Genomic DNA, 14,476 nt, shown 5'->3' on the forward strand with positions numbered 1-14,476 from the left:
ATATCGAAGCCCTGTATACGAACATCCCTCAAGACGATACTATACAGGTTATCAGCTGGGTCCTTGAGAACGAGGATTTGAATGGAGCAAACAGGAATTTTATCTTAGAGGGCATTGAAATGATACTTAAAAATAACATCTTCCTGTTCAAAGAAGAATTATATCTCCAAGTAAAGGGGACCAGCATGGGGGCCACTTGTGCCCCAAGTCTGGCCTGCCTATATGTGGGCCCCTTTGAGGAGCGCCACATTTTCAATGAGTTGGCACCCTATTTTGAAAACATTTCTTGCTGGCACTGTTACATAGACGACATTGTTTTTGTGTGGAGCGGTGCCAGCAAAGAACTGGTGGACTTTTTAGAATGGTTAAATCTGGGTGACCCCAATTTAAGGTTCACAGCCCATATGAGTAATACCTCAGTTGAATTTCTGGACATTGTTATTAAGAAGACCAATAAAGAGTTAGGAGTCGAATTGTATGTCAAACCCACCAACAAAAATACTCTTCTCCAATATTCCAGCAACCATCCGCGCTCTCAAAAGAATAATATTCCCTTTGGGGAATTCCTGAGATTGAGCAGAAACTGCACATCCCTTACAGATTTTTATCAACATGCAGAGGGACTCAAGATCAAACTAAAAGCAAGGGGCTATCCAAATAAACTCATCAAAAATTCGCTAAAAAGAGCAAGATTTTATGACAGAGGAAGTCTCTTAAACCCCAATAGAGAAAAAAAGAACATGGCAGCAGGGAGAGTGGTCTTTGGGACTCAGTACTCCCTTATCAGTAATCAGATAAAAAATATTGTAAATAGAAACTGGAAGATTTTAAATCAAAATACTACATCAATATTGGAAATACCTTTGTTTTCCTTCCGACGAAACAAAACAATTCGGAATGCATTAGTTCACACGTATAAAACATCAGAGCCACAACAAACTACATTGAATGGAGGACTAGAAATTGGAAACAATAAATGTGGGACATGTTCCATTTGTGCACAATGCATTGTGAGCAATAGTCTTACATTTGCTGGCAAAACTCTGACCCCCACTACACTCAATAATTGCCGAAGCAAGAATGTAGTATATGTTCTAATCTGTCCTTGCTCTCAAGGATATGTAGGCGAAACTAGCATAGAGTTACGCCTTCTGGAACATAAATCTGCAGTCAGAACCAAGAAAGACAACGCACCCCTAGTTAATCACATTTGTGCTAAGAATCATCAGTGTAATGATTTCCAATGGTTCATTTTAGAAAAAATCAGAATTAGCCGTAAAGGAGGTGATATTGACCAGAAAAAGAAGAAACAGGAACAGTGGTATATGTGCTATTTGAATACAGTTGATAAAGGACTCAATACGAGAGAAGACTGGCTCCAAATACTACAATACTAAGTCTGGGGTTCCTAAATCTACGTGAGGGAGATGAGATTACATTATAGTCAACAGAGAGACTTATAATATCAACATTATTTAAAAGAGCATTAATACAGCTCCGTTTCTAGCGTAGAAAATATTCGCAGATATCTGTAAATTCCTACCTGAACTTATACATGAAAAAGAGAGCGCAACATAGCAGAGATCAGTGGCCTCTAGTAGTAGGAGAAGATAGGGAAGATAGGATCTAGCGTGAAATAATTCTTAATACGACGAATTTGTGATACAATAATACAACAGCTGTGGGGGTGGCACGCGAATAGAAAACGAATAGTTTTTTATGTTTTTTATGTATTTTTAATGAATTGTGTTCTTGTTTTATGTAGAAAGAGGTCTATCTTTCATTTTTAAAATTTTCTTTTTTGAATAAATGAATATTACAATTTGAAATATGACTTTATTAGTTTGAATACTGTATAGATATTTCTATTTATAAGTCACGGGAAGTGTGTTTTCTCCCTAGTCTCAGGGCAGACACTGCAGCCTTTTTTACAGTTTTAAACTGCCATTAAGACCTGGCAAAATAAACTTGCTGCTAGGTCTAAACTTTCATTTAATCCACACCTAAATTAGGCACTAAATTAGGTTCTAAATTAGGGCCTAAACAATCCTATAGCAGGGTGCATCGCATGTAAAAAGTAGGACATGTATGTTTATGTATTACATACCCTGCAATGAAAAACCGCTAAAGTCGTTTTTCACTGTTGTAAGGCCTATCTCTCACACAGACTAACACTGGGTGACCTTATTGCTAGGCTGTCCTGTTCTCAGTATTTTTTTTGTAATTAAAATAGGTATTTTCCCAGTATTTTTCCACATTCTGAAAATCTGGGGTTGTCAGGATTTGTACATTTTGCCAACCTCAAATGTGCCGGAAGCAGTGCTTTTTCATTGCTTTCGAAATAAATTAAGATACTATTTTTATTGTAGGAGACCAATTATTACAGGAAGTAGTGTGCTTAGGGGTTTTCTTTTTTTCTAAAATAAGCTTATTTTGCTGACATAAGGCAGCGGAGAGTAGGGAAGTTACCAATGTTCCTATCTTTAATCTTTTTTAAGATGAAGGGAGAGGAAGGTGGAGCAGCAGAACACAGTTGGGAGAACATACTTGGATATAAATATCTGATTATGTTGATTATAAGCAGAGAGAAAGATGGGGTTGGTGTAGCTGAGGAAATAAGCTGCTAAATGAAGATTTTTGGGGCACACCTTAGAGGTGCTTGTGACCGAAAGCCCTAAGCCATCAAGATATATAACAGTAGCTAAATCGGGATATTAGACGGTGCACTAGCCTGCCCTCCAGATACAAATAACCTGATATCATCAGGAAACATAATTAAATAGTGGTCAAAATCTCACATAGAAAGTACACGAAAGCTAGAGATGGCAATGCAGTCATCTAGTGGAGAAATATGTGATTTACAGTTAAAACTAGTGTAGGAAATTGGGTTACAGGGTGTGTGGGGGGGTGTAACCCTACTGAAGCAGCAACCACAATTCTTGTCAGGGTGAAACACAAGTAATCCCCAAACTAATATGTGCTTACCCCTGGTAGAGTGGCACCAAAGCAGTCAGGCTTAACTTACTTTACTTTACTTTACTTTAATTTGCATTTGTATAGCGCATAAATCACCCGAAGGTCTCAGAGCGCTTGCAGAGGAAAAAAAACATAGAACTCCCGGCTGTGGACCCGCAAACAGGTAGGCAGGGCTACAACAGCCACGTCTTTAGTAGTCTACGAAACCTGAGGTAGTCGGACTCAGTTCTTATCTGAAGAGGAAGAGAATTCCAGGTTTCAGGGGCTGTCTTACTAAATGCCCTGTCACCATTTCTGGCTGTGCGAACCGTTGGGATGGTAAGAAGGGATTTGCCTGAGGATCTCAGCATTCTTGCTGGTTTGTGGGATTTTAGCTTACGTTCTAAGTATGCTGGTTCTTGTCCATTCATGGATTTATGGACCAGACAACATAATTTGAACTTGATACGCTTTTGTATAGGGAGCCAGTGCAAGGACTTAAGGCAAGGGAGAGATGGGGTGAGAGCCGGCAGGTCCAGTACCAGCCTTGCAGCGGTGTTCTGGAGGACCTGAAGGCGGGCCTGGAGAGTGATATTTATTGAGGACAGAAGTGCATTGCCATAATCAATTCTGCTGATAATGAGTCCTTGTACTAGGGGCATGCGAGCTGAGAGGGGTATCCATTTAAAGATTTTCCTCAGCTTGCCTACAAGGCCAAAACCAGTTTGCACTACTTTATTTATGTGGTCAGCCATGGAGAGCTTGTTATCAATTATTACCCCAAGATTCCTGGCAAATGGTTTGGGCAATGGACAGGGGCCAATAGAAGTTGGCCACCAATCCTCAGACCATATTTTGTCGGCTTTTCCAAAGAGCAGGACCTCCATCTTACCTGCATTCATCATTAAAAAGTTCTGGGTCATCCAGTTCTGAATGGATACCATACACTCTTTAAACCTTGATTTGGTTTCGTCTGGGTTGTGGTCTATAGTGACCAGTATTTGGGTGTCATCTGCGTAAGACACGGTTCCAAAACCGTGCTCACGAATGATCTTTGCCAAGGGGGACACATAAAGATTGAAGAGCGTAGGGCTCAATATTGACCCCTGGGGAACACCCTTGTCATTGTCATGAAAGTTTGAGGAATGTGCTCCGACTTGGACTTTAGACCTCCTATTGGTCAGATAGCTCGTTATCCAGTGTAATGCGGAGCCCTCGACACCAACCTCAACAAGGCGCTCTAAAAGAATGCGATGTGAGATGGTGTCTAAGGCCGCAGATAAGTCGAGGAGGACAAGTATGGCAGATTGGCTAGAGTCCAGAGTCATTCTTATATTATCTACAATTTCCAGCAGGGCAGTTTCGGTGCTGTGCGATGCCCTGAATCCCGACTGGGATGGGTCCAGGAGCTTATTGGATTCCAAGTAACTAATGAGCTGTTTATTAAGCATGGACTCCATGATTTTTCCGAATAGAGGGAGGAGGGAGATAGGTCGATAATTGGGTAATAATTTGGGGTCAGCCGAGGGTTTTTTCAAAATAGGTCTTATTACTGCTTCCTTCCAGAGAGATGGGACTGAGGAGTGAAGTAGGCATTGATTCAGAGTTGTTGTAAGAGCCGGAATCAGGACAGGAGCAATTTTAAATAGAATTTGTGGGGAGGCCGGATCTCCAGGGGCTCCTGACTTCATTTTGCGCAGGATTACCTCCACCTCTTTTTCTGAGCACCGTGAAAATTCCCTAAAGGTAACAGAGCAATTGCTGTGATTCCTGCGGCTGGTATTCGGTGAGCCTATGGCATGGCTTACCGGGGGCTGCTGAGGGAAGAGCTTGTGTATCTCATTGATTTTATCATTGAAATACTTGGCAACAGAGTCCACCCATTCTTTTGATTCATTGTGTGGATGTTGGTTCGCAGAAGGATTGGTAAATTCTTTGACTATACTAAACAGCTCTTTCTGTGAATTAGCTGCCTGGTTTATCCTATTGCCGAGGTAGACTTTTTTAGCCTCGGCAATCCCTTTCATATAGTGCCTGTGAGCTGCCTTGTTTTGTACCCTGTCTTTAGGATCTTTAGTATGTCTCCATTTCCTTTCTGCTATACTGATCGAATGTTTCACTAGCTCCAGGTCCGACGTAAACCAGGGCGGGTTTTTAGTTGGGGGCTTAGAGGCCCGCACCGGGGCAATAATATCTAATGCTGAGGCGATTGCGGATTCAAGCTCCTTGGCTGCTGTGTTAGGGTCAGTATCCTGAGTGATAACTCTGGGCGAGAAGTGCGCAGCGAAGGAGTCTATGGTAATCTTGTTCCAAGGTCTACTTAGTTTGATTTGGGTATTATTATGGGACTTGGCCTGTGGGCCGGCAATGTCGAATTTTATGAGGTGATGATCAGTCCAAAGGATAGGATCGATCTGCTTAATCTCAACCTTTGGGAGTTTGTGCAGATGAGATCAAGGGCATATCCTGCAGTATGCGTTGGACCTGTGGGAAGTAGGCAAAGCTGTAAGGCCTCGAGGCTGGTAATTAATTCTGTAGTGTGGGAATCGAGAGTTTGGTCCAGATGATAGTTAATATCCCCTAATAAGAGGAAGTTCCCTGTGGCTAGGGCGTAAGGTGCTATTGCTTCCACTAGCTTCTCCACAAAGTGGGTTTTGGTATGTAAAGTATTTATGCAGCACACAAATAGTAATAACGTGAAATTACAAAACAAGAAAGATCCCACACCAATTTAGAAAAATAGAGTAGAATTTGATAAATTATTTTAAACCAAAACAACTATAATACAATTAGCAGAACCAGAGATATGCAATTTTAAAGTATAGGTCAAAATAGCGCTAAAAAGTTCAAAGCTCCAACTGTGGACATCTGCTCGTGCTGGACTGGGACACAGTCACAAGTTCAGGCTGAATGTGATGTAACACTAGCCGGATAAAGGGCCCAAGCCAGATATGTGCCATAAATCTGGTTTGTGGAGCGACAGTCCTGAGGAGTGATGTGAGGTCCATGTCAAGAATGCATCGCACAGCAGCAATTCTGATTAGCTGTGATGGTTGTGACGTGGGCTTGCACCAATGCTGCATTATTCTGCATCTGTTCTGATGAGAAGCTGGGGTGTACACATCGAGAATGCATTGCCCTGTGATAGTTCTGATGAGCTGTGCAGGCTGCGATGTGGACTTGCATTGAGGCTGCATTGGGCTCTGTCAGTTCTGATGAGGCACTATGAAGAGCTCCGTCGGGCTCACGTCATGTTTGCTCAGTTCTGAGGAGACCACAGCTATCCTGGCAGAGCACCTCTGAACTCACTGCCAAGTGTTCAGGACTGCAGGGGCACCACTTGTGGGGTTACGACTCACAGCATCAGAGACGTAGAGGGTTCAAGATGGTAGGAGCCTATTCTGTCCCTGAAGCTCTTATCAGGAGGCCAGCCAACTAGCCCTTGGAGTCACTGTGGTGGCCCTGGGTTTAAGATGCAGGTCCAGTCCTTCTCACTTAGGCAGCAGAGTAGTCCTTCATGCAGCAGAGTAGCATAGGAGTCCAGAAGTGTACGGAAGAGTTGGGTCCATTATTTATACTTGCTGGACGTTTTTAAGTAATAGAACATCTAAAGTCCCTCCTAAGAGATGTGTGGAATTTCCTGTCACCCTACCCTGATTCTACCTTGTCTGAGGGTATAATATACTAGTGTGAAACCCTTAGTGAGTGTTCTGAGGCAGAGCCTTTGTGGTCTGTAACTGTGATAAGGGGCAGCTCCATTCCTCATCTTGACGGAGATGGCCCATCCTGCCAATTACTTTTCCCCTTTGTCTCCCAGTTTGCAAGTAAGACACAAAAAACATCTGTCAGCTACCCATAATATAGGCACCAAATCATTAGGACAAGAAAAATGGGAACTTTCCAAAAGTTGCATTTTCAGAACTGTGACTTAAGAATCTAACTTTACCATTAAAAAGGGTTTTAAAATGCTTTAGATTCTTCATAGATCAACCTTGACTTTCTACCTGGTCCCAATTGAAAGTTATCACGTATTAAATGTAATAAGGTAATCCAATCAGGGGCGACTTTTCCCCAATGGTGGAGAAACATCGCCCCACTGCTGCTACCCAGCAGAGGCAACAGTGAAAAAGAAAATGATAATAAAAATGATTTTATTATGATTTTCTTTTCCACCATTGCTTCTGCTGGGTAGCCGAGTTTGTGGGGAGGAGTCGGGCCATCCTCCTAATCTTCAGGAGGAGTTGGGGGCACTACTAATTGCGCATGACTGTTTGGCCGGTGATTTTATGCCAGCCAACCCGGCATGCACACTTAGCATTTCTCCACTCGGCTATGTTGTACAGCCGGGTGGAGAAAAAACACAGGCTCCCAGAGACTGTCTGAGCGGCAAACCGGTCACTTAGACCAATCCCAGCGCTTCTCTCATGCTGGGAATAGCATTCCCAGCATGAGAGAAGTGCTGGGATTGGCATCTGGGAGCCAGCGTAATGTGCACCAGTCGGGGATATGTAGAGGAGGAAGACACAGCGTCAGGTAAGTCGCAATATATTTATTTAATTTTATTTTAATGTATTTATACCCCTTTGCTGCCCTACCACTTCGCATCAGGGTCAGCCGCCACTGAATCCAATATTATCCTATGGGAGAGGTAGTCCTCACAGTAGTCAAAATTAAATTAGGAGTTTTTCACTGCCATGGCATGTAAAACTTAAATGTACATGTCCAAGTTTTTAAATACACTGCACCTTGCCCTATGGGCTATTTAGGGCATACTATGAGGGTGATTTATATATAATCAAAAGGAAGATTTATAACTGGCAAAAGGTACATTTTGCTATGTCAAAATGGCAGTTAAGAGAATACTCAAAGGGCTACAATGGCAGGCGTGAGGCATGTTTTAAAAGGCTACCTCAGTGGGTGGCACCGACAGTGCTACAGGCTCACTAGTAGCATTTAATTTACCAGCCCTGTGTACCTCTAGTACCACTTTAGTAGGGGCTTACAAGTAACTGGTGTATGCCAATTTCCCAAAGTTTAAAGGAGACAGCATGAGCACTTTAGCACTGGTTAGTAGTAATGAAGTGTGCAAAGTCCTAAAAGCCAGCCAAAATGGGTTCATAAAATAGAAGAGGCGAAGGCAAAATGTTTGGGGCTGACACTGCAGAGATGGCCAAATCTAACACAGAGTAAGGAGGATTTTTAATCCTGATGGTTTTTACCATTTGAATTTTGCTGAAACTGACAACCAAACACCCTACTTATGACATTTAATAAGTGCTAACTCCAGATAGGGAGCAGAAAGAGCTCTGCTGTTTACACTCAAATGAATTGTATTTTTAAATTCTCTTTACCAGTAGAACCTGGTTTTAATTTACAATTTTGAAAATTACACTTTTATAACGTTAAGTACAAAAAATGGAAGAACCTGGTATACTGATTAATTCATGCAATGTCCTTACTGCAAAAATCACACTACATTATTTTGGGTGATTAGGTCATTTATTTAACCTTTCTTTTTGAAAACTTTTTATCTTTTTTTGAATGGGACTTCACATTCTTCCAGTCGAATACATATCAAAAGACAATTCCAATATTTACAAACATTTACATATTTTTACAACATTTGCCACAATATACAATTGGCAATAGGCATTAAGGCAATTACAGCAATAGACATTAAGACCAATACTGAAGAGATACTGATGAATACTGAATGAAATAGTGTTCCTAGCTTTGAGAATTATTCTGTATGTATTCGTTCCAAAGAATTGTTTCATGATGATCAGATTATAAAATGATACATTGGTTTATGAAATATATTCTTGTTTGTGATAAATGTTTGTAATGTATATTGTGGTAAATGTTGTAAAAATATGTAAATGTTTGTAAATATTGGAATTGTCTTTTGATATGTGTTCGACTGGAAGGATGTGAAGTCCTATTAAAAAATAAAAAAAGTTTTAAAAAAGAAAGGTTAAATAAATGACCTAATCACCCAAAAGAATATAGTGTGATTGTTGCAGTAAAAAAATTACAAGAGTTAATCACTATCTCAGGTTCTTCCCTTTTTTGTACTTATTGAATACGGCTCTTCCTGGTAACTGTCCTGTTAGGGCCTTACCCCTCTTTTCCTTAACTTTCTTTTCCCAACCAACTTTGCCTTTTTGCAAATGTGCTGGGTCACATGACTGTGAATGGCCAGACTGCCAGATAAAAGAAACCTAGGTGTGAGGGGGCAAGGGTCTTCTTGACTGGATGACTGGGGAGGAGCTGCTCCCTGTCCTGGTTACATTTCAAAGGGCTCCGTCTGTAACACACACCAAGGAACCTGAAACTAGACCTGCCATACATTTTGTCACCCGGAACAATTTGGAGTCAGGACCAGGGGAAGAAGATTAACTGACAAGAACCAGGTCAGGCAATTCCCCCACACAAAGGCCTGCACTAGATATAAAAATGTAACTGTCAGAACCACTCTTCAGGACACGTCTAGACCTGTGGAAGATTCAGAAGAAGGCATGCCCTGGTGCAGGAATGACTGCTTTCCTGTCTTAAAAAAGAAAGCTTGGACCTACTAACCTTGATTCCAGGCTATTCAGAGTGGCACCAAGGTTCAGTTAGCTGACCTCCTGTGTGAGCTACAGGCACACAATAATTTTCCGCAGGCTTCCCTGCAACTTTCCAGCTGACCAGCACCAATGAGCCCTGCCAGGACCTGCCAGAGCTCTGCTGCTGGCCTCTGTTTGAGTGTGTCCTCATCCCCAAGAGGTGACCCTAGGTCCTGGATCCCTGGCTTGCATAATTGAGAGCTCATGAGCAACATGTGAAATTCCTGAAGTTTGGGCTCTTTGTGAATGCGTACAGGCCAGTTTTTGTCAAAACTCTGCCGCCCTCGATGGCAGCCAGTTCCAGTGATACCTGCTCTTTAAAACTGACAGTAACTATCTTTGATGACCGGCAACTTCAAACCTGCATGTCATCCCAACAGCAACACTTAACCTGCTCTTTGCAGGGACCCCTCATCCTCACGGTTCTTCCAATATGTTCAGAACTCTTTGCACCCCCCTGGTCCCTGTGTCCAAACCAGCCCTCCATCACAGTCATCCTGAACTTGTGACTTTTCTGTGGTCTAGAACAACCAAATATGTGCTAGTGGCACATTCTGCATCTTGCTGCTATTTTCGCTAAAAACTTCAAAATCAATTTACCAAGTTACACTGATTAGATTTTCTTCATTTCGGTGTCACTTCATTTATTAAAATTAACTTTTTTTTAAAAATGGTTTGGGATTTTTCTTATGTTGTGATTTCACTTTATTTCTGTTTGTGTGCTGCATAAATACTTTCCACATTGATTCTAAGTTAGGCCTGACTGTTTTTGTGCCAAGCAACTAGAGGGTTAAGCACAGGTTAATTTTGTCACTATTGAGGTTTGCCTTGACATGGATTGTAGTTGTTGCTTGAGTGGGGCTTCGAACCCTCTCAACCAATAACCCTAGTTTCTTACACCTTGGACTTAAGTAAGATTTCTGCTTTACTACACATTGTGGATTCATCTCTCATCTTAACATGTGATGAGTTGGAGGCACATTTCCAGCACCTCTTCAATACAGCACCGGATTAAGACTTCGGCAACTCTGTTAAGTGGTACCTACTGTTTTTCACAATAACCTGTTTTAGTGTTCTTTACAGGATTACAAGTAAGTGTAGATCCCTGTATCTTAACAACTTTAGCATTTGGGACTGCTTAAAATGCAGCAGTGAATTGGCAATTCCCGCTTGCATGCACCCTCTATTTCGTTTAGTGCTATTACTTTGTCAGCGCCCCATCTTCACTAGCTTTGTTTATTCTCGTGGGAGTTCCAGTCATCACAATGCTCCGATTGCTGCCTGTAATGTTGTATTCCTTGCATCACACAGTCTGTTGGCGGCTGTGGTTACATTCAGCTGCTGTTGTCAAGTGATGTATATGCCTCAAGACTGCTCTAGTTTCTGTACTTTATTGATGTATAATCTAGTCTACTCACTATTAACAAACATTTCTGCACTGACTTTGTCAAAGTTGCTGACAGCTTGGCCGCTCCTCCTCGTCGGTTAGCATTATTTGGACTGGATTTGAATTCAGTGGCAGCTGGCCCTCTAAAGATTTGGTGAGGCACCACTGACCAGCAAAGCCTGGTCAGCGCCAAAATTGTCCGTCATGGTTCATTGTAAACAGTTTATAATCAATCATGACTGAGAACAATGAACCTGAAGGCAATGCGCATGCATCAGTGGGTTAACAATAATAAATAAAATCACAAATGTACTCATCCACTTGTATGTGCTGGCTCATTGGTTGAAGTGGCTTCCTGATTGAATGCTCCCATTGATCCATGGGAGCAGAGGGTCTTGGACAAATGTTCACTATAAAAATGGAAAATGTAACACAGTGCTTCTTGATGATGATAAAATTACAAGATTGAATGTGGTTCTATATGACATGAATATGCAAAATGCTAATTTGCCAATTTTCTTTTTACCAGAAGCAGGTGCTCCAAAATAAAATGGAAACTATGGTACAGAGAGTTTACGAGCTACTTATAGCTGTGGATGGCGCAATAGTTGATCCACTGAGGTAAAAATTCAATTTTTGTACCAAGAATTTTTGATCAATTGCCTCCCAAATTTCCCCCTGTACCCTTGGTGTTGTGAGTTTACTGAAACTGTAAACAGATTGGTAGCTTATTGTAAGGAATGTCTCAGCATCTTAGTTGAAAGACATGGATATTGTACTTTGAAACAGCAACCTAATGAGTGTATTGATTGCTTTCTGGCCGAATTGAGAACACTCACTTCAACATGTGAATTTGATGACATTTTAGAAAACTATGTATGAGACCAACGTGTGAATTGCTGTGAAAATAGAACATGAGAAAGCTCGCTTTGCTGACAGAGTCCAACATTAGAAGAGATATTAGAAATTGCTAAGGACATTAGGCATTCTGTCATGGTTTGGAAGGAATTGTGTACATTCAAGCAGATTGAACATATCAAGGGATCTATTTACGGAGATTTAACACTGTGTTTGCATCAAAAAATGATGCAAAATCTTGTGTTATCTATTTACTTTCCACATAAAATCTGTGTTATGCTGGAAATCACTTGAAATTAATGAAAAGCAGCCCTTAGCGCTTAGTAGTATTACTTAGTATTGCAACCAGCCAAGGTTTCTGAATCCTTCCAGTACAAAACCTATGCCAGACTAAAGGAGACACCCTTGCACTATGGTGCAAAGGTGTGATTGTGGAGAACAGCTGCACATTTCTGCACTGACATTAGTGAGAGGGGAGGAGAGTGCCATATTTCTATAACTATGGTGGTCTCCTGCTCTATCAATCTCACGCAGCGCAGTAAAGCATTTGCTGCTGTTCCTCTATGCTGCATGAGAAACTGGTGAATTCCCCCTCCTCTGAAAACAAAGATGGCAAAAGCACCTAATTTCCTCAGGGTTCTTGTTACTGATGGCGTTAAAAATATAAATTGGCAAATACTCAATAATGTCCTAACATCTGAAAAATATGTATAAAATGCAAACAATTTGGAAAGTTTGCAAAAGCTTGCAAATGTATTCAAAGTGTTATGTTTGTGAATGACCAGAAGATTGCAGATATTGTTTCCAATGAGAACTTATCAGAATACAGAGTAGTGTTATCTAATAAAATGGATGAGACTGATGAAATTGTGAAGAGTAAGGGGGAATCATGTGTGTCACGTGAAGACTGCTAATGCTATAGTTGATGTCACTGTGGTCTCAGGTTCACCAATTTATATCATCAAAGGTACTTTATTCTAAAAAAATTGAGGTTTTTGGATCTTAGTTACCCATGTATTTGCACTGTTGGGTTTAGGGAGGGGGGTTGAAAACTGATTTGTAGGGCTAGTTTCATGAAGATCTGTACTACATGGATTGACATTTTTATGCCAATGTGTACGTAGCCCAAAGAGGGTATGACATACTTAGTTGGAAAGATCAGGGTGCATTGGGAAAGATCCAAGGCCTGACACAGAACAACCAATTTCTTTGGTGTATATCTGTGTCACAAGTGAATTCTCTAGAATATATTTTGGAAAAATAGCATGCTATTTTTAAAGATGGTTTAAGCAGGATTAAGGGTTAGTAACATAAAAGTGCATTGAAACCTGATGCCATTCCTGTTGTGTCCAAGTTGCATTATATGCCACTGAGTGTCAGGAATCAGTAAAAGGAACATTTAAAGATGCAAGCTAATGAAAACTTGATTGAACCCACAAACTGTTGTGGATTTCACCAGTAATAGTAGCAAATATGAAATTGGGGTAGGTGAGGCTCTGTAGTAATTTGAGATCCATTAGCAGACAAAATTTGGTGGACTGCTTTCCTTCTTCCAAAATACCGGAGATGTTAGCTCAAATTGGCAATGCAAAGTTCTTCTAAGGTTTAGACCTTAGGACCACTCATCATCAGGTGTGGTTGAGTGATGAATACCAATCCTTGACACAATTTAGCACTCCCTTTGGAGCATTTTGCTTCTTGTGCATACCATTTGGGTTAGCATCAGTTTTGGACCTGGCCCTATCTGCAGGGTCACCCCAAACATTTTCCCTTCACCCCTCCTATTTTGCTGAATTAATTTGAGTTGGCTTTAGAACTCTGAGCCCTTTAATACCGCTAACCAGTGCCAGAGTGCGTGTGCTGTCTCTCTCTCTCTCAAACATTGTAAAAATGTTCTATGCCTAATTGGCACACTTAATTTACTTGTACAGCCTTTCTAAATGGAACTGTATGTAAATAAATGAAAATTAAATGATACTAGTGGGCCTGCAGCTCTCATTTTGTCACTCACTAAAGTAGCTTTTTAAAACTTGTCTCAGACCTGCCAATGCAACTTGTAATGCAGCTTTAAACTGTTATTTCAACCTGGCAAAACAAACCTTTTGCCAGTTCTAAACCTTCCTTTTTAATACATATAAGTCACTCCTAAAGTAAACCCTAAATGCTCATAGGGCAGGTTTCATTGTATTTGAACAGGAGGAAATGTGGATTTTAGTTTTAGATGTCCGGGTAGATAAAAACAAACAAAGTCTTTTTTCACTATTGCCAAGCCTACCTCTCCCATAGGATGACACTGAGCTACATTATTACACTTAATAAGTGATAACTCAAGTTTGTGAGTGGATAGGCAAAATATGTTTACACTCAAATGAATTGTATATCAAAATCCTCTTTTATAGTAAAGTCAAATTTTGACTCACAATTCACAAAATGCCACTTTTAGGAAGTTGGTGTTTTCTTTTCCAAATGATTTATGCTTTCTGGTAGTATCCTGCGTCACATGACTGTAATTAGCTTACCTGTTGGCCTGTATGTATTCCTCTGAGACAGTTAGACAAGAAGGGGCTAAATGTTGGCAGAATCGACAATCCTGACAGGATGATTGGCCTGTGTGTATTCCTTCGAGACAGTTAGACAAGGAGGGGCTAAATGTTGGCAGAATTGACAA

The sequence above is a fragment of the Lissotriton helveticus genome, chromosome 8 (genome assembly GCF_964261635.1).
Source record: "Lissotriton helveticus chromosome 8, aLisHel1.1, whole genome shotgun sequence".
Lineage (NCBI taxonomy): Eukaryota > Metazoa > Chordata > Amphibia > Caudata > Salamandridae > Lissotriton > Lissotriton helveticus.